The sequence below is a fragment of the Hyla sarda genome, chromosome 4 (genome assembly GCF_029499605.1).
Source record: "Hyla sarda isolate aHylSar1 chromosome 4, aHylSar1.hap1, whole genome shotgun sequence".
In the NCBI taxonomy this organism is placed as follows: Eukaryota; Metazoa; Chordata; class Amphibia; order Anura; family Hylidae; genus Hyla; species Hyla sarda.
In genome coordinates this window covers 153,060,314-153,081,056 of record NC_079192.1, presented here as the reverse complement: position 1 = coordinate 153,081,056, position 20,743 = coordinate 153,060,314, and the positions used below count along the sequence as shown (strand labels likewise).

At 43.0% G+C, this 20,743-nt stretch overlaps 1 protein-coding gene and 1 long non-coding RNA gene across 3 annotated transcripts in view; one reads left to right on the top strand and one right to left on the bottom strand.

The window, feature by feature from the left end:
- Positions 1-20,743, bottom strand: part of LIPC (lipase C, hepatic type) — a 187,358-nt gene that overhangs the window by 81,092 nt on the left and 85,523 nt on the right. The window lies entirely within an intron of this gene.
- The window catches only part of LOC130368578 (uncharacterized), a 34,676-nt gene that overhangs the window by 8,802 nt on the left and 5,131 nt on the right, over positions 1-20,743 (top strand). The window contains exons 2-3 of one of the 2 annotated variants that reach the window (XR_008892512.1): positions 3,727-3,908; positions 10,137-10,626. This is a non-coding gene — a long non-coding RNA (uncharacterized LOC130368578). Of the gene's footprint in view, positions 1-3,726; positions 3,909-10,136; positions 10,627-20,743 lie in introns of those variants that run through there. The other variant, XR_008892510.1, reaches the window with a different exon arrangement.

Genomic DNA, 20,743 nt, shown 5'->3' with positions numbered 1-20,743 from the left:
TTCCAGTGATACGCTGACAAATGAACATTTTTTTTATTTTTTTTTATCTGACTGCTGTGCCTGTAACATGGGGTAATAGTTGACCCGTTTGGCAGAAAATGGCCCCTGGTAAAGGGCCTTAAAGGGGTACTCCACCCCTAGACATCTTATCCCCTATCCAAAGGATAGGGGATAAGATGTCTGATTGCGCTGGGGACTACTGCACCTTCCATTCGTTTAGAGCAGCAGGTCCAGCGTCGGAGGCTCGTGACGTCATGGTCATGCCCCACTCGTGACGTCATAGCCATGCCTCCTCAATGCAGGTCTATGGGAGGGGGCGTGGTGGCCACCACACCCCTCCCATTGACTTGCAATGAGGGGACCTGGCCATGATGTCACGAGCGGGTGTGGCCAAGACATCACGAGCCTCCGCCCTGCATAGCCAGTTATCCGTCACGGAGCAAAGTTTGCTCCATGCACCAGATGTCTGGGGTGACGCATGCCAAGATTGCGGGGGTCCTTAGGATAGGGGATAAGATGTCTAGGGGCGAATTACCTCTTTAACACTAATCTCCAGCAAACAATTGACTGTCTTAATAGATGTTACCGTATATACTCGAGTATAAGCCGACCCGAGTATAAGCCGAGACCCCTAATTTCAACCCAAAATCCCAGGAAAAGTTATTGACTCGAGTATAAGCCTAGGGTGGGAAATACCTCATCCCCCCCTGTCATCATCCAGACCCGTCATTAACATCCTCATCATCATCCCCTTGTCATCATCCCACACATCCCCCCTTCATCATCCCCTTATCATCCCACACATCCCCCCTTCATCATCCCCTTGTCATCATCCCACACATCCCCCCTTCATCATCCCCTTATCATCCCGCACATCCCCCCTTCATCATCCCCTTGTAATCATCCCACACATCCCCCCTTCATCATCCCCTTATCATCCCACACATCCCCCCTTCATCATCCCCTTGTAATCATCCCACACCCCCCCCTTCATCATCCCCACCCCCCTTCATCATCCCCACACCCCCCCCCTTCATCATCCTCTTCTCATCATTCGCCCTCAGTGGTCTTCAACCTGCGGACCTCCAGAGGTTTCAAAACTACAACTCCCAGCAAGCCCGGGCAGCCATCGGCTGTCCGGGCTTTCTGGGAGTTGTAGTTTTGAAACCTCCGGAGGTCCGCAGGTTGAAGACCACTGCGGCCTTCAACATCATCCAGCCCCCTCTCACCCCCTTTAGTTCTGTACAGTACTCACCTCCGCTCGGCGCTGGTCCGGTCCTGCAGGGCTGTCCGGAGAGGAGGTGGTCCGGTGAGGAGGTGGTCCGGGCTGCTATCTTCACCGGGGGCGCCTCTTCTCCGCACTTCCGGCCCGGAATAGAGGCGTTGCCTTGACAATGACGCAGAAGAACGTTGGCAATGAACGCACCTCTGCGTCGTTGTCACGGCAACGTGACTATTCTGAGGCCGGGCCCGAAGCGCTTAGAAGAGGCCTCCCCGGTGAAGATAGCAGCCCGGAACCACTATGCCACCGGACCACCTCCTCTCCGGACAGCCCTGCAGGACCGGACCAGCGCCGAGCGGAGGTGAGTACTATACAGAACTAAAGGGGGTGAGAGGGGGCTGGATGATGTTGAAGGCCGCAGTGGTCTTCAACCTGCGGACCTCCGGAGGTTTCAAAACTACAACTCCCAGCAAGCCCGGACAGCCGATGGCTGCCCGGGCTTGCTGGGAGATGTAGTTTTGAAACCTCTGGAAGTCCGCAGGTTGAAGACCACTGCGGGTGGGGGAGTTCACTCGAGTATAAGCCGAGGGGGGTGTTTTCAGCACGAAAAATCGTGCTGAAAAACTCGGCTTATACTCGAGTATATACGGTAATTTCCTTTAGCTTTCCCTTGTGGATTCTGATTTCTTACAATTCTCCAAATTCACACTAATATGTTAACAGCCTTCCTATGAATTTAGCAATAAAGTAAACTGTAAATCCAGTAATTCGGTAAGCAGGTAATAATAAGTAATTAAAAGAAATGTACAAAATAGAGTGGAAGCACATTTCTATATGTGGAGCAAAGAAGTGAAATGACACAGCTTCATAGCAAACCACACAATGTGCTTTTCCACTAGTTGACTGGGGCAGACAGTGAATTGGTCTGAAATTACGCCACTACCTCTAAAGAGACGGCAGGCAACCAAATAATTGACTGCTTCCTTTTTTCCCGTTGCACGAGTGGGGGGGCTGCACTGGAACCCTGTAATAGAGCTCTGCTCTGTGGTTTCTCCCTGCTGATTATATTGTACATACCTCATAGAAACTATGTATAGTAAGATATAACTAGTGGTGTATTCATGTATATTCTCACTTGTATATATTCTACTTTGGCTCATTTAATTATTGTTGAGATCAGTATAAGTGGCCAGACTGAGTTTCCATGCTGTATTGTTTTCTTTATCCTTTATATTATGGAGAAAGCATTTTAAAACTGTTAAGGCTGTATTTCATTATACAGCAACATTAACCCTTACATTGTTCTGCCCTTCCTTTAGCATTGCATTCTTCTTTTTTTCAGGCAATTTCTCACTATATCAAAAGCTTTGTGTAGCAGGGCTGTCATGGAATATTTAGCCTTGTATTCATGTTCAAGGCCAGTTACTTATGCTACTTTCTGATAAGCTGCAGTGAAAGGGGTACTCCGGTAGAAAACATTTTTTTTTTAAATCAACTGGTGCCACAAATTTAAACAGATTTGTAAATTACTTCTATTTAAAAATCTTAATCCCTCCAGTACTTATCAGCTGCTGCATGCTCCCCAGGAAGTTATATTTCTTTCTAGAGTTCTTTTCAGTCTGACCATAGTGCTCTCTGACACCTCTGTCCATGTCAAGAACTGTCCAGAGCAGGAGAGGTTTGCTATGAGGATTTGCTCCTACTCTGCACAGTTCCTGACATGGACACAGGTGTCAACAGAGAGCACTGTGGTCACACAGAAAATAAATTAAAAAAGAAAAGAACTTCCTGTGGAGCATACAGCAGCTGATAAGTACTAGAAGGATTAAGATTTTGTAATATAAGTAACTTACAAATCTGTTTAACTTTCTGGCACCGGTTGGTTTTAATAAGAATTGGTTTCCACTGTAGTACCCCTTTAAAGAAGTACTCCGCTGCTAAGCATTTGGAACAAACTGTTCCAAACGCTGGAGCCAGCGCCGGGAGCTTGTGACGTAATAGTCCCGCCCCCTCTTGATGTCACACCCCGCCCACTCAATGCAAGTCTATGGGAGTGGGCGTGACGGCTTTCACACCCCTCCCATAGACTGGGGGTGGGGCGTGACATAATGAAGGGGTGGGGCTATGATGTCACAAGTTCCTGGCTCCAGCATTCGGAACAGTTTGTTCCTAATGCTGAGCTGCGGAGTACCCCTTTAAGTGGCAGCCTTGTGGAGGAGGGTAGCTAGGAGGTCATGTTCATTGTCTAGTTTTTGTAGGAAATATATGTTTATACGTTAATAGATTCGGACTAAAGGAAAAGCTGGTTTATTGGTATATCGTGGTCGAATCAATATTAGAAGTGAATAAGTGGGTGACATTGAGCTTCCAGTATCTGTGTTCAGAACAGACATAATAACCCTGTCAGCTTTTTTGGTGCTCATTGCATAGTTGCTGTATGTTATTGATTTCTGTCAGATATGTCTGTTTTTTAACAGTTTTAGTAACATGATTTCTTCAAACAGGGTCACCAGGTGCAGCAAACTACAGGACGTTTCGAGGCATAAGATGTAAGGAAGGACTTGTGTTGTAAGCAGTACAAAAGGTCATCTATGATGTTGCAAGAATACAAGCCTGAAAAGCAAATGCTGATGTTGTACTCTGTTGTGCTCATTTGTTGCTGGCTACAGAGTTATGTGCTCTCAAGGTGAATTAAAAAAATCAACTTTAAATGCATTTCAAATACTTTACTGGCAGGTGCGCAACCTTAAAATGGTGACTGGTTTAAGCAGAGTAAGTCTGAGTTTACATCTAGTGATTCCAGTTTTGAATATTACAAAATATACTCGACATCTAAACTGTTTATAGGCTTTAATAGGCAAACATATGTCAAAAAGAGTGTCCTTTAGTTTACCATGGGCTATTATATTAACCCCTTAAGGACTTAGGGTTTTTCCTTTTTTGCCTTTCGTTTTTTCCTCCTTACCTGAAAAAAATCATAACCCTTTCAATTTTGCACCTAAAAATCCATATGATGGCTTATTGTTTGCGCCACCAATTCTACTTTGTAATGACATCAGTCATTTTACCCAAAAATCTACAGCAAAATGGAAAAAAAAACACATTGATCTGTGTGCTCTGGGCTCGATTGATAAAGCCTGGTCCTGCCAGTCTTTATCATTCTGAGCCTCGGAGCTGGCACAGGAGGAGAGTTAAGCCCTCACGCTACCTCCACAGTGGATGGCCCCCCGACTGGACCACCAGGGATGGGATAAAGGCACCTTTAGATGCCGCTGTCAGCTTTGATAGCGGCGATCAAAAGGGTTAATAGCCAGCTGTGGCGATCACCACATGTCGACTATTAACGCTGGCCAGGAATCAGCTGGGGGCCGGCCGGTATGACGCGGGCTCGAGTCGGGAGTCCGCGTCATGCCCCATTAACCACTTAAGGACCTAGGGCGTATGGATACGCCTTGACGTCCTGGTACTTAAGGACCCAGGGCGTATCCATACGCCCGTGGGAATTTCGGTCCCCGCCGCGCGCCGGGCGGGGACCGGGCCGGGGTGACTGCTGATATCAATCAGCAGGCACCCCGTGCAAATGCCCAGGGGGGTCATCAGACCCCCCCCCCGTCGGCGATCGGCGCAAATCGCAAGTGAATTCACACTTGCGATTTGCGCCGATTCCGGGTCATACGGGTCTATTGTGACCCGGTGACCCGGAATAGAAGGGGGATCGCGGTTGTCTAAGACACCCACGACCCCCCTGTAGGCATAGGAGTGAGGTGGCAGGGTTGCCACCCCTCCTATCCCTGCTATTGGTCTGCTATTGATCGTCAGAGGCGACGACCAATAGCATACCGGGGGCGGGGGGGGTTAACTTTCGTTTTCCCCGTCCTGCCCACCCACAATAGGCGGGGCAGAACGGGGAACCGAAGGGGAACGGGCGCCGACGTCCACTTACCCGTCCGGAGGCTGCGGCGACGTTGATCGGCGGGCGACGTCACGTGCGTCTGAAGAGGACGGCTGCCGGGATCCTACGGAAGCCGGTAAGTAGATCTGGAGGGCTACAGTCTGAGACTGTGGTCTCTAACTGTAACCCTCCAGATGTTTCAAAACTATAACTCCCAGCATGCCCAGACAGCTGTTTGGGCATGCTGGAATATGTAGTTTTGCAACAGCTGGAGGGCTGCAGTTTGAGACCACTATACAGTGGTCTCTAAACTATATCCCTCCAGATGTTGCAAAACTACAACTCCTAGCATGCCCACATAGCTGTTTGTTGTCTGGACATGCTGGGAGTTGTAGTTTTGCAACATCTGGAGGTCCACAGTTTGGAGATCACTGTGCTGTGGTCTAAAAACTGTAGCTCTCCAGATGTTGCAAAACTGCAATTCCCAGCATGCCCAGAAAGCAAACAGCTGTCTCGGCATGCTGGGAGTTGTAGTTGGGTACCTCCAGCTATTGCATAACTACATCTCCCAGCATGCCCTTCGGTGATTAGTACATGCTGGGAGTTGTAGTTTTGCAACAGCTGGAGGCACACTGGTTGGAAAATATTGAGTTAGGTAACAGAACCTAACTGAAGGTTTTCCAACCAGTGTGCCTCCAGCTGTTGCAAAACTACAACTCCCAGCATGCACGGTCTGTCAGTACATGCTGGGAGTTGTAGTTTTGAAACAGCTGGAGGTTTGCCCCCCCTTGTGAACGTACAGGGTACATTCACATAGGCGGGTTTACAGTAAATTTCCTGCTTCAAGTTTGGGCTGCGGCAAATTCTTTGCCGCAGTGCAAACTCCTAGCGGGAAATTCACCGTAACCCGCCAGTGTGAATGTACCCTAAAAATACTACACTACACTAACACCTAATAAAGGGTAAAACACTACATATACAGCCCTTACACTGCCCCCCCCCCCAATAAACAATTTAAAACGTCTTGTACGGCAGGGTTTCCAAAACGGAGCCTCCAGCTGTTGCAAAACAACAACTCCCAGCATTTCTGGACAGCCACTGACTGTCCAGGCATGCTGGGAGTTTAGCAACAGCTGGAGGCACCCTGTTTGGGAATCACTGGCGTAGAATACCCCTATGTCCACCCCTATGCAATCCCTAATTTAGTCCTCAAATGCGCATGGTGCTCTCTTACTTCGGAGCCCTGTCGTATTTCAAGGCAACAGTTTAGGGTCACATATGGGGTATTTCCGTACTCGGGAGAAATTACACTACAAATTTTGGGGGGCTTTTTTTCCTTTTACCGCTTGTGAAAAGGAAAAGTTGGGGGCTACACCAGCCTGTTAGTGTAAATTTTTTTTATTTTTTTACACTAACATGCTGGTGTTGCCCCATACTTTTTATTTCCACAAGCGGTAAAAGGAAAAAAAGACCCCCAAAATTTGTAACGCAATTTCTCCTGAGTACAGAAATACCCCAGATGTGGGCGTAAAATGCTCTGCGGGCACACAACAAGGCTCAGGAGTGAGAGTGCACCATGTACATTTGAGGCCTAAATTGGTGATTTGCACAGGGGTGGCTGATTTTACAGCGGTTCTGACAAACGCAAAAAAAAAAAAATACCCACATGTGACCCCATTTTGGAAACTACACCCCTCACCGAACGTGACAAGGGGTATAGTGAGCCTGAACACCCCACAGGTGTTTGACGAATTTTCATTAAAGTTGGATGGGAAAATGAAAAAAATTATATTTTTTCACTAAAATGCTGGTGTTACCCTAAATTTTTCATTTTCACATCCTGAAATAGGAAAAAAGCCCCCCCAAATTTGTAAACCCATCTCTTCTGAGTAAGAACATACCCCATATGTAAATTTAAAGTGCTCTGCGGGCGAACTACAATGCTCAGAAGAGAAGGAGCGCCATTGGGATTTTGTAGAGAAAATTTGTCCGGAATTGAAGGCCACATGTGTTTACAAAGCCCCCATAGTGCCAGAACAATGGACCCCCGACACATGTGACCCCATTTTGGAAACTACACCCCTCACGTAATATAATAAGGGGTACATTGAGAATTTACGCCCCACAGATGTCTGACAGATTTTTGGAACAGTGGTCCGTAAAAATGAAAAATAAACTTTTTCATTTGCACAGCCCACTGTTCCAAAGTTCTGTGGGGTGTAAATACTCACTGCACCCCTTATTAAATTCTGTGAGGGGTGTAGTTTCCAAAATGGGGTCACATGTGGGGGGTTCCACTGTTCTGGCACCACGGGGGGCTTTGTAAACGCACATGGCCCCTGACTACCATTCCAAACTAATTCTCTTTCCAAAAGCTCAATGGCGCTCCTCCTCTTCTGAGCTTGTAGTTCGCCAGCAGAGCATTTTACGTCCTAACATGGGGTATTTCCATACTCAGAAGAAATGGGGTTACACATTTTGGGGGTCATTTTCTCCTATTACCCCTTGTAAAAATGTAAAATTTTGGGGAAAAACTGCATTTTAGTAAAAAAAAAAAAATTTTTCATTTACACATCCAACTTTAACGAAAAGTCGTCAAAAACCTGTGGGGTGTTAAGGCTCAGCGGACCCCTTGTTACGTTCCTTGAGGGGTGTAGTTTCCAAAATAGTATGCCATGTGGGTATTTTTTGCTGTTCTGGCACCACAGGGGCTTCCTAAATGCGACATGCCCCCAAAAAAACATTTCAGCAAAAGTTGCTTTCAAAAAGCCAAATGTGACTCCTTCTCTTCTGAGCATTGTAGTTTGCCCGCAAAGCATTTTACATCCTAACATGGGGTATTTCCATACTCAGAAGAGATGGGGTTACAAATTTGGGGGGGCATTTTCTCCCATTACCCTTTGTAAAAATGGTAAATTTGGGGGAAAAACTGCACTTTAAGTGAAAAAAATTTTTTTTTCATTTACACATCCGACTTTAACGAAAAGTCGTCAAACACCTGTGGGGTGTTAAGGCTCACTGGACCCCTTGTTACGTGCCTTGAGGGGTCTAGTTTCCAAAATGGTATGCCATGTTGGGGTTTTCTGCTGTTCTGGCACCATAGGGGCTTCCTAAATGTGACATGCCCCCCAAAAACCATTTCAGCAAAATTCCCTCTCCAAAATCCTATTGTCGCTCCTTCCCTTCTGAGCCCTCTAGTGCACCCGCCGAACACTTGACATACACATATGAGGTATTTCCTTACTCGAGAGAAATTGGGTTACACATTTTGGGGGGATTTTTCATCTATTACCCCTTGTAAAAATTCAAAAACTGGGTCTACAAGAACATGCGAGTGTAAAAAATGAAGATTTTGAATTTTCTCCTTCACTTTGCTGCTATTCCTGTGAAACACCTAAAGGGTTAACACACTTACTGAATGTCATTTTGAATACTTTGAGGGGTGCAGTTTTTATAATGGGGTCATTTGTGGGGTATTTCTAATATGAAGGCCCTTCAAATCCACTTCAAAACTGAACTGGTCCCTGAAAAATTCCGATTTTGAAAATTTTGTGAAAAATTGGAAAATTGCTGCTGAACTTTGAAGCCCTCTGATGTCTTCCAAAAGTAAAAACACGTCAATTTTATGATGCAAACATAAAGTAGACATATTATATATGTGAATCAATGTATAATTTATTTGGAATATCCATTTTCCTTACAAGCAGAGAGCTTCAAAGTTAAAAAAAATGCAAAATTTTCATTTTTTTCATCAAATTTTGGAATTTTTCACCAAGAAATGATGCAAGTATCGACAAAATTTTACCACTAACATAAAGTAGAATATGTCACGAAAAAACAATCTTGGAATCAGAATGAAAGGTAAAAGCATCCCAGAGTTATTAATGTTTAAAGTGACAGTGGTCAGATGTTCAAAAAATGGCCGGGTCCTTAAGGTATATTTGGGCTGGGTCCTTAAGGGGTTAAAGGCACATGGACGAGCATAGACATCCATGGTCGTTAACGGGTTAAACACTGTTATACAGGCTATGCACTAATTTCTTCAGTGTTGTCTCATGAAAAGATATAATAAAATATTTACAAAAATGTGAAGGGTGGACTCTTTTATGTAAGATACTGAACGCATTTGATTTCTGGCATGGGATTTGTCGCATTGTCACTTAATTAATCAGTGACATAAAATGTTTCCAAATACTTCAATTCACATATGAATTGTGATGTTAAAATACCACATAACAACTGGAATTCCTGCCTAGGTAACATTCCCAGCAAAACAAAAGACTTTCTTTTACAAGGCAGCTCATTATATGATTTCTTTCCAAATAATGAAATAGTTTTGAGCAATGGTTCAAGGTCTATCCATCAATTATAAGGATGCCAGGAATGTTATCTCCACAAGGCTGAACCTCGGTGTGGTGATACTTCTGTATGTACCTGGTGGAAAGTATTTTCTTAATTTACTAATTACGCACAACAGTTTTTTTTTTATATGTCTTATCATTTTGTTATTTCTACAGGTGCAAATTGTATTTTAAGGCCCAAGAAGGGATTAGGAAGGCAGCAGGCTGTATTCTATATCATAGTCTTCTGTTTTGGTCATTCTGAATAACACGTTGCTTTTCTCTCTTTATTTTTGAAGAGCCATTACTTATATGTGAGTAGCATTATGATTGATGACCCCGGGACCATGTTCCAGGGACTCCTGCTAATCCCATCTAAATTCAATAACAATTTCTTGGTTTGGGAAAAATGAAATATGCTGGGTAACTTGGCTCTTGCAATGCTACAGGGTCAAAAAAATACACTCAGACAATAAAGTTATGCACAGTGGGACCATCACAAATAACTATTACATTCTTACATTTTCTCAATATACAGTGCACTCCAGTGTAATTCTCTTCATCCCTTTAACAGACAGAGTTTTATTGTACAATAGGTCTCTAAAGTCTTTTTTTTTAATGTGTTAGAAAAATAAAAAGGAAATTGAATGTAATTTGTATTGTCACTGCCAAATCTTTACAGACAAGAAGTCCAAAGAGAGATGGGTGTCTCGGTAGAAGAAGAAGCTAAGAGATTGTGCCATTTAGCTAGCAGCTGTTCTTGCCCTAAGCTTCTCCTTCAAAGTATACAAAATCCAGATAACAGGATCACACTTTAAATCACTTCCGCATTTTGCTGGGATGCGACAGACAGAGATGTGAAAAGTGGAAAGAATGTATTGTGTGTGACAACAGATGTAAGGTGGGGCTCTTGGGAATTAGGAAACTGAAATATGCTGAGCACATGCAAATGGAGATCACACATTAGATGGCAGATGGGAAAGATGTAGAGACAATTTATCAGTTTCAGATTATAGATTACCAAACAGCAGAAAACAAACTGCAAAAGGGAGTAACATAAAGAAATAACTAGAAATGTTCGGAGTTCATTTGTCAATATATTTCATAGTTTCCTTAAAGCAACGACAGAGGATGCTTTATGTAAGACATTTTTATGACTTCCTACTATGCTGGTTGAGTTACAGTCACAACTTCTGTATATACTGTACAAGGATTTTATTTCTTTACAGATTCAACTTTCTCTTTGGTATATAAGGCTTTTAATAGGTGGCATGAATATGTTGATAGCAATAAATTGTCTGATATTTGGGACATCATATGGCCTCTGTTTTCCTCATAAAATAACAGTACTCAAACATAATTTCTTACAGCTCTTTGTTATGCCATTTATTTGTAATGCTAACTAAAATTTTGCCAACTGTGTGTTACCTGTTTGTGGTGCCCTCCATACATAGTCTGACACTACCCAATCAAAGCTGACAGTGCCAGATTATGTAGCATACCTCCCCCCCCCCAAACTGGTAGCACCCAGTTGACTATTTAGTCAACATTTCTAGGAAGTAAAAAAAGCGTGTTTACAAAAGTGGATTTATTTGTGGGTTTCCCACTGTGTGTTAGAAAGGGGTCAGGCTTACTGCCGCTGTCCACAGCAGATTTTCCACGTGGACCCTATTGACTTCAATTAGGGAATTTTCAGTATCAGTAATTCTGCACCTAAAAAATCTCCTGCACACAGCTGTTGAGAGCTTGCTCCCTGTCTAACATGCAGCAGGAAACTCGCAAATAAATCTGCTCGTGTGAACGAGCCCTTATAGAGGAATGACACAACATAGATTAAAATGTTATGAACTTTCTCTTCTGAGTTCTAGCACTGCATCTTTCTCTTTCTGGCTACCAACCCAATGAGTTTTGCAGTGTGGCATGTAGGGATACTTGTGTTGTCACAATCCCAAATTGTGTTTATGTTAACAAAGGCCTTTGTTCCAGTCATTAACCCCCTTTGATTCTACACAGTACTTGATTCTTCTTCTTTCTAATGAAATTGACAACATGGTTGGTCATAAGATGCAGAACTGGACTTCATGTATAGCAGTCGCCGTTCCTGACAACTGGTGTGGCTAGTACTTAGATATGGCAAATGTATGAAAGTATGTATCAACAGTTTAAGCAGGTAATGCATAACTAGAATAGAAACTCACTAATTGATGACAGTAGCCGCATGATGATAGAACAAAGAAATACTGAAGATGGCAGATGGAAGGTGAACATAAGCAAATTACTAAAACTGATCCTTACTAGCTTTCCCTGAATTTTTTTCCTAGATCTATGTCGGATGCTCAAGTATAGTCTGCCATCAGGCAGGCTGCACAAGTAGATCACAGATTGTACTGATCAGTCATATACCATTGCATAGCTCTGAATAGTATTAGCAATCAACAGATTGCTATTACTAGTGCCCTGTTGGGACTTAAAAAATGTAAAACAATCATTTAAAAAAGTTTTAAAAAACATAAATAAGCTCCTTCCCTAATAACTTTTTCCATTTTATAAATAAAAAATGTTAAAAAATAAATGAATTAACATATTTGGGATCGCCACATGTAAAAATATCTGAATTATTAAGCCACAGAGGACACAGGTCATAGAGATATGGCCAGGGTGCCTAAGATATGGCACACCAGGACGTACATCCTGCATCCTGCCACAGCTATGAAGCAAGTTCAAGAGTGGCGCTTGCATCATAGAACGCGTGTACAGGCCGGTAATGGGGGACATCAGCGATCATGCTAATGTCTGCCATTAACCCCTTAGATGCAGTGATCAATATTGATCATGGCATCTGCGGCAATGCAGTGGTCCAGGTGGCTGATCTGATGGTCCTGCTGAAAAGTGTTGTTTTAAGTAACAGCTATGTGGTTATAAAAATACCCAAGAATAAGACTACAATTGTGCATATACATGAAGGTAGAACACGGTTCCAGACCTGGGTTTTAGAGATGGAACACGATAGAAGTGTCTAATGTATCTTTATTCTTTCATGAGTTATTTACAAGTTTCTGACAACTTATAAAATGTGTTCAATGTGCTGCCCATTGTGTTGGATTGTCAATGCAACCCTCTTCTCCCACTCTTCACACACTGATAGCAACACTGCAAAAGAAATGCGAGCACAGGCTTCCAGTATCTGTAGTTTCAGGTGCTGCACATCTCGTATCTTCACAGTATAGACAATTGCCTTCAGATGGCCCCAAAGATAAAAGTCTAAGGGGGTCAGATCAGGAGACCTTGGGGGCCATTCAACTGGCCCACGATGACCAATCCACTTTCTAGGAAACTGGTCATCTAGGAATGCTCGGACCTGACACCCATAATGTGGTGGTGCACCATCTTGCTGGAAAAACTCAGGGAAAGTGCCAGGTCCAAGCATTCTTAGATGAACAGTTTCCTGGAAAGTTGATTGGTCGTCGTGGGCCAGTTGAATGCCCCCCAAGGTCTCCTGATCTGACCCCCTTAGACTTTTATCTTTGGGGTCATCTGAAGGCAATTGTCTATGCTGTGAAGATATGAGATGTGCAGCACTTGAAACTACAGATACTGGAAGCCTGTGCTAGCATTTCTCTTGCGGTGTTGCTATCAGTGTGTGAAGAGTGGGAGAAGTGGGTTGCATTCACAATCCAACACAATGGGCAGCACATTGAACACATTTTATAAGTGGTCAGAAACTTGTAAATAACTCATGAAAGAATAAAGTTACATTAAAACCAAGCACATCATTTTTTTCTTGTGAAATTCACAATAAGTTTGATGTGTCACATGACCCTCTTTCTATTGAAAAAAAAATGTTTGATTCAAAATGGCCGACTTCAAAATATAGAAAGAAAAAAAAACAGGGTGCACTCCTAGTGCAGACAGTTTTTGTATTTTTGCTTCAAATGTGCGCAAAAAATTGGAGGCTTCCCGGATAGTGTTGTGCACAACACCTCTGCAGGCATATAGACTCGCAAATGAAGTGGAGGTCAGCAGCCACAGTTTCCTTTCCAGGTCCCTCTCGGTCGGCTGGATGAGTAATGATTAGTGGCCGATATAATCCAAAAAATAGGAAATACCATAGGGCGCTTCTCCTCCTAGGACATACATAGACAGCAGTCCATGTGAAAGTAATCAGCGTGTCTTTATTTGCAACTCAAGTTTCGAGCTTGTGCTTAGCTCTTCCTCAGGCATAATACAGAACATTGTAAAATACAGTGGTTAAAAAGCCCGGGGAAGGAACTTGTTCCAGGTCACAACGTCATTCAAAGGTATTAGATAATTATTAAAAGCATAATGAAAATAAACATTTTAGATTTCACATTTATACAGACGTTTGGGATAAATGCATACATATGGCAGATACTTGTATAATGTGGATAGAAAGTGAGTTTGCAGTGCTGCTTACCCGCGTACACAGCCCACGCCGATGACCTCTGAATGAATGAGATCCAGAGCGAGGCAAAATAAACAAATCATAGTAAATAGTAGTAACCTCCCATTCACTGGGATGTCACTGAGGGTACAGATTCGTGTATATTGTTTATTGTGTGGCGGAGCGCACGCTGGTAAAGTTGAGCTCATTATACACAGGATCGCAAAGGTGTGTGTTGTGCACTATGTAGCGGAGTGCAAGCTGCTCAGGCTGTGCTGGTGGCTACATCCTAACACAGGATCGCAAATGACCTGTAGTGCCGCAATGTGCCGGACATCCTTAGGTAAGGCAGAACAAGTGCAGACATCAATATGATATCTGCATAGTGTACCGTAGTAGGTGACCTCTATCTATACTATGTCTCTGTCGACAGCGCGGTTGTATGTTAAATGCAGGGGAGATAATGCACAGTCAACTGATTCCAGGGCAGAGTTGTGATATGTGCGGTGTCCTTACTGTTTATGTAAGGTAGGTGCTATGTTGTAGTTACATAGTAATAGGTGCTGGGACTGTAATTTTATATAATATGGGATACATATAAGTTAAATATAAGCACTCGTCCAGGGCAATTTAATAGGTATAATAAAATAGAAGCTATTATATGAAAAAACACACATGGGTACCAGTGGCCCCATAAAAATGATGATCAATGTGGGACCCGCCGCACTGTGACTTCAAAATGGCCGCCATGGTCACCACCCATCTTGAAAAGTTCCCCCCCTCAAATATACTAATGTGCCACAAACAGGAAGTTAATATCACCAACCATTCCCATTTTATTAAGGTGTATCCATATAAATGGCTCACCCTGTACTATAAGCTACCAATCACTTCAATCCTCATTAAATAGGCACTGTGAGAGTTAATAACTTTTTATGTGTTGTACATCTTGGCAAAACATTGTTATTTCCTTTTTATAGAAATCATGGCTTATAAAATGATGGCTTTGTCCAAGCTGAAGCACAGGCATAGACAAAGTCCAGTAAGTAATGGTAAAACTAGCACTTCCCTGTGTTCTCTCCTGAGGATTACTATCAGACAGGAGAGAGTACAGAGGAGTGCTATCAGACAGGAGAGAGCACAGAGGAGTCCTACCAGACAGGAGAGAGCACAGATGAGTACTATCAGACACGAGAGAGCACAGAGGAGTCCTATCAGACAGGAGAGAGCACAGAGGAGTGCTATCAGACAGGAGAGAGGACAGAGGAGTCCTATCAGTCAGAAGAGAGCACAGAGGATAACTATCAGACAGGAGAGAGCAGAGGAGTCCTATCAGACAGGAGAGAGCACAGAGGAGTGCTATCAGACAAGAGAGCACAGATGAGTACTATCACACAGAAGAGAGCAGAGAGGATTCCTATCAGACAGGAGACAGCACAGAGGAATGCTATCAGACAGGATAGAGCACAGAGGAGTGCTATCAGACAGGAGAGAGCACAGAGGAGTGCTATCAGGCAGGAGAGAGCACAGAGGTGTCCTATCAGACAGGAGAGAGCACAGAGGATAACTATCAGACAGGAGAGAGCACAGAGGAGTGCTATCAGACAAGAGAGCACAGATGAGTACTATCACACAGAAGAGAGCAGAGAGGATTCCTATCAGACAGGAGACAGCACAGAGGAGTGCTCTCAGACAAGAGAGAGCACAGAGGAGTCCTATAAGACAGGAGACAGCACAGAGGATTCCTATCAGACAGGAGAGAGCACAGATGAGTGTTATCAGACAGAAGACTGCAAGAGGAGTGCTATCAGACAGGAGAGGAGTGCTATCAGACAGGAGAGAGAGGAGAGGAGTACTATCAGACAGGAGAGAGCAAAGAGGAGTCCTATCAGCCAGGAGAGAGCACAGAGGAGTACTATCAGACAGGAGAGAGCACAGAGGAGTCCTATCAGACAGGAGAGATCAGAGGAGTCGTATCAGACAGGAGAGAGCACAGAGGAGTGCTATCAGACAGGAGAGAGCACAGAGGATTGCTATCATACAGGAGAGAGCACAGAGGAGTACTATCAGACAGGGGAGAGCAGAGGAGTCGTATCAGACAGGAGAGAGCACAGAGGAGTACTATCAGACAGGAGAGAGCACAGAGGAGTCCTATCATACAGGAGAGAGAACAGAGGAGTCCTATCAGACAGGAGAGAGCAGAGGAGTCGTATCAGACAGGAGAGAGCACAGAGGAGTGCTATCAGACAGGAGAGAGCACAGAGGAGTGCTATCATACAGGAGAGAGCACAGAGGAGTACTATCAGACAGGGGAGAGCAGAGGAGTCATATCGGAAAGGAGAGAGCACAGAAGGAGTACTATCAGACAGGAGAGAGTACAGAGGAGTGCTATCAGACAAGAGAGAGCACAGAGGAGTACTATCAGACAGGAGAGAGCACAGAGGAGTACTATCAGACAGGAGAGAGCACAGACGAGTACTATCAGACAGAAGACTGCACAGAGGAGTGCTATCAGACAGGAGAGAGCACAGAGGACTGCTATCAGACAGGAGAGAGCACAGAGGAGTACTATCAGACAGAAGACTGCACAGAGAAGTGCTATCAGACAGGAGAGTGCACAGAGGAGTCATATCAGACAGGAGAGAGCACAGAGGAGTACTATCAGACAGGAGAGAGCACAGAGGAGTCCTATCAGACAGGATAGAGCAGAGAGGAGTGCTATCAGACAGGAGGGAGCACAGAGAAGTAGTATCAGACAGGAGAGAGCACAGAGGAGACTTTGTCCATGCCTGTGCTTCAGCTTGGACAAAGCCATGATTTTATAAACCATGATTTCTATAAAAAGGAAATGACATTTTCTTATGAAGTATATTAGAAAGGTTAATGTTTTGCCAAGATGTACAACATATAAAAAGTTTTTGTATCTGACAGTGCCCATTTAAATACTCTGTGGGAATTAATATACTACAACAACACATATTGTAAGAACAACACATATTGTAAGTAGAAATCTGACAGAACTGTTTTTTTTTACTATGTTATTTTCTCCATAGAAACAGCAAAATGCAGATGCTTGGGGCATAAGGTGACATGCATAGTCATATCATTAAAAACATGAGTCATTACTGAATCACAGTGAGCAAAATAACAAATCTGTAGTAAAGATTAAGCTTTAACCCCTTAAGGACCAAGGACGTACCCGTACGTCCTGAGTCCTTTCCCATTCTATAACACGGGGCCACGACGTGGCCCCGCGTCATAGCGGGTCGGGCCCGGCCTCTAACAACGGGCGGGACCCGTGGCTAATAGCGCACAGCAGTGATCGCGGTGCCGTGTGCTATTAACCCTTTAGACGCGGCATTCAAAGTTGAACGCTGTGTCTAAAGTGAAAGTGAAACCATGCCGGTTAGCTCAGGGAGCTGTTCGGGATCGCCTCGGCGAAATAGTGGTGTCCCGAACAGCTGTTAGACACAAGGAGGGTCTCCTACCTTGCCTCCTGGTGTCCGATCGCCGAATGACTGCTCAGTGCCTGAGATCCAGGCATGAGCAGTCAAGCAGCAGAATCATCGATCACTGGTTTCCTATGAGAAACCAGTGATCAATGTAAAAGATCAGTGTGTGCAGTGTTATAGGTCCTTATGGGAGCTATAACACTGCAAAAAAAAGGGGAGAAAAAAAGTGAATAAAGATCATTTAACCCCTTCCCTATTAAAAGTTTGAATCACCCCCCCCCCTTTCCCATTTAAAAAAAAACTGTGTAAATAAAAATAAACATATGGGGTATCGCCGCGTGCGTAAATGTCTGAATTATAAAAATATATCGTTAATTAAACTGCACGGTCAATGGTGTATGTGCAAAAAAATTCAAAAGTCCAAAATAGTGTCTTTTTGGTCACTTTTTATATCATGAAAAAATGAATAAAAAGTGATCAACAAGTCCGATGAATACAAAAAGGGTACCACTAAAAACTTCAGATCACGGCACAAAAAATGAGCTCTCATACCATCCCATATGCGGTAAAATAAAAAAGTTATAGGGGTCAGAAGATGATAATTTTAAACGTATAAATTTTCCTGCATGTAGTTATGATTTTTTTTCAGAAGTACGACAAAATCAAACCTATATAAGTAGGGTATAATTTTAATTGTATGGACCTACAGAATAAAGGAATGTGTCATTTTTACCAAAAAAATTACTGCGTAGAAACAGAAGCCCCCAAAAGTTACAAAATGGCCTTTTTGTTTTTCAATTTTGTCTCACAATGATTTTTTTTCCCGTTTCACCGTACATTTTTGGGTAAAATGACTGATTTCATTACAAAGTAGAATTTGTGGCGCAAAAAATAAGCCATCATATGGATTTTTAGGTGCAAAATTGAAAGGGTTATGATTTTTTAAAGATAAGGAGGAACAAAACGAAAGTGCAAAAGCGGAAAAACCCCTGGTCCTTAAGGGGTTAATCTATAAAGTGATATGGTGTATTTATTTCAGCACTTTGTGGCTAATGTTGAAAGCGAATATTCGAAATGCACATTTTTACCGTGAATATCGTCACTTCGCGATTTAGCGAATATTTTGAATATAGTGATACAGTCATGGCCGTGAATGTTGGCACCCCTGAAATTTTTCTAGAAAATGAAGTATTTCTTACAGAAAAGGATTGCAGTAACACATGTTTTGCTATACATATGTTTATTCCCTTTGTGTGTATTGGAACTAAGCAAAAATCGGGAGGAAAAAAAGCAAATTGGACATAATGTCACACCAAACTCCAAAAATGGGCTGGACAAAATTCTTGGCACCCTTAACTTAATATTTGGTTGCACACCCTTTGGAAAAAATAACTCAAATCAGTTGCTTCCTATAACCTTCTTACACCTCTCAGCCGGAATGTTGGACCACTCTTCCTTTGCAAACTGCTCCAGGTCTTTCTTATTGGAAGGGCGCCTTTTCCCAACAGCAATTTCAAGATCTCTCCACAGGTGTTCAATGGGATTTAGATCTGGGCTCATTGCTGGCCACTTCAGAACTCTACAGTGCTTTGTTGCCATCCATTTTTGGGTGCTTTTTGACGTATGTTTGGGGTCATTGTCCTGCTGGAAGACCCAAGATCTCGGACGCAAACCCAGCTTTATGACACTGGGCTGTACAGTGCGACCCAAAATCTGTTGGTAATTCTCAGATTTCATGTTGCCTTGCACACGTTCAAGGTGCCCTGTGCAAGAGGCAGCAAAACAACCCCAAAACATCATTGAACCTCCACCATATTTCACTGTAGGTACTGTGTTCTTTTCTTTGTAGGCCTTATTCCGTTTTCAGTAAACAGTAGAATGATGTGCTTTACCAAAAAGCTCTATCTTGATCTCATCTGTCCACAAGACATTTTCACTGAAGGATTTTGGTTTACCCAAGTTCATTTTGGCAAAATGTAGTCTTGCCTTTTTATGTCTGTGTCAGCAGTGGGGCCCTCCTGGGTCTCCTGCCATAGTGTTTCATTTCATTTAAATGTCGACGGATAGTTTGCGCTGACACTGAGCCTGCAGGATAGCTTGAATATCTTTGGAACTTGTTTGGGGCTGCTTATCCACAATCCGGACTATCCTGGGTTGACACCTTTCATAAATTTTTCTCTTCTGTCAACGCCCAGGGACAAAAAAAAAAAGCCCAGAGTGGGGAAGGGATAACTCTTACTGCATTACCAAACCCCAATCACCAAAAGGTGATGGGGGTCTAAAACCCCATTAACCAAAACTCCCCCTCTTGTTGATTACCTATAGGTATATTAAAACTTCACTTTTATTTGTATTGTCTAAAAGGTTAAAAAATGTAGTGCTTTAAAACCACTAGCACAGTCCCTATTATTTTCAAATATGCTTCCTTTGTAGGAAATATAATGGTATAAAGACGTCTGCAGTACGTCTAATTTGGGACTGAATGCTATCAATTAAAATGCAACACACTATGTCTCCCCTACATGTTTCGTGGTGTCCACCATGTCTTCAGGGGTTCTGAGACATGGGGTTTTATACCCCATCACCTTTTGGTGATTGGGGTTTGGTAATGCAATTTTCATATTGCCCACACCGGCTACTTGCACCAGATGAGTTTAAAGGAGCATCACATACTTGAAAAATCTTCTTCATCCACAATTTTGAAACATGTGTATAGCAAAACATATGTTACTGCAATCCTTTTCTGTGAGAAATACTTAATTTTCAAGAAAAATTTCAGTGGTGCCAACATTTACGGCCATGACTGTATTTATTCATAATGATGAAAATTTTTATTTGTTTTTTTTAAATGCAAATTAATGCAAATATTTATGCGAATATCGGCACTTCCAGACTGACGCTGATCCCTCCCTTCTTTTAGGGGAAAGATATAATTGCGCATGCGCACTATGCGAATCTCATTACAAATTTTCGCATGAAAAAAAAAAAGAAGGAACATAGCGAATATGCGAATTTCATGAACATAGGATGAATATTCGTGCATATATTCGCAAAATGTCACAAATTTGAATATTTCCCCTGCTGCTCATCACTATTGGTGACATTTGGGATACATGTACACCAGATGCTTTATAGGTAGTGACCATGTGCGGCTGAGATTGGTGACTCAGTTTAAACGTGGCACCTCCTCAGGACCTATCACACACGCACACTGTCCCAAAACTAATCAAATGCAATGTACATAATACGAGAGTTTAACAAAGTAACACAAAATTGTATTACAAATCTTTGATGATACGTTCTAACACTGTAGCTGAGGCTGGAAAAGCTGGGTTTGATTATATGTTCTGAGATTGTTGATGGGACTGGAAGAGCTGGGTAATAGATCAATAATCAGAGGCTCTTAGACTGCTGCAAGGTGAGCTGAGTTATACT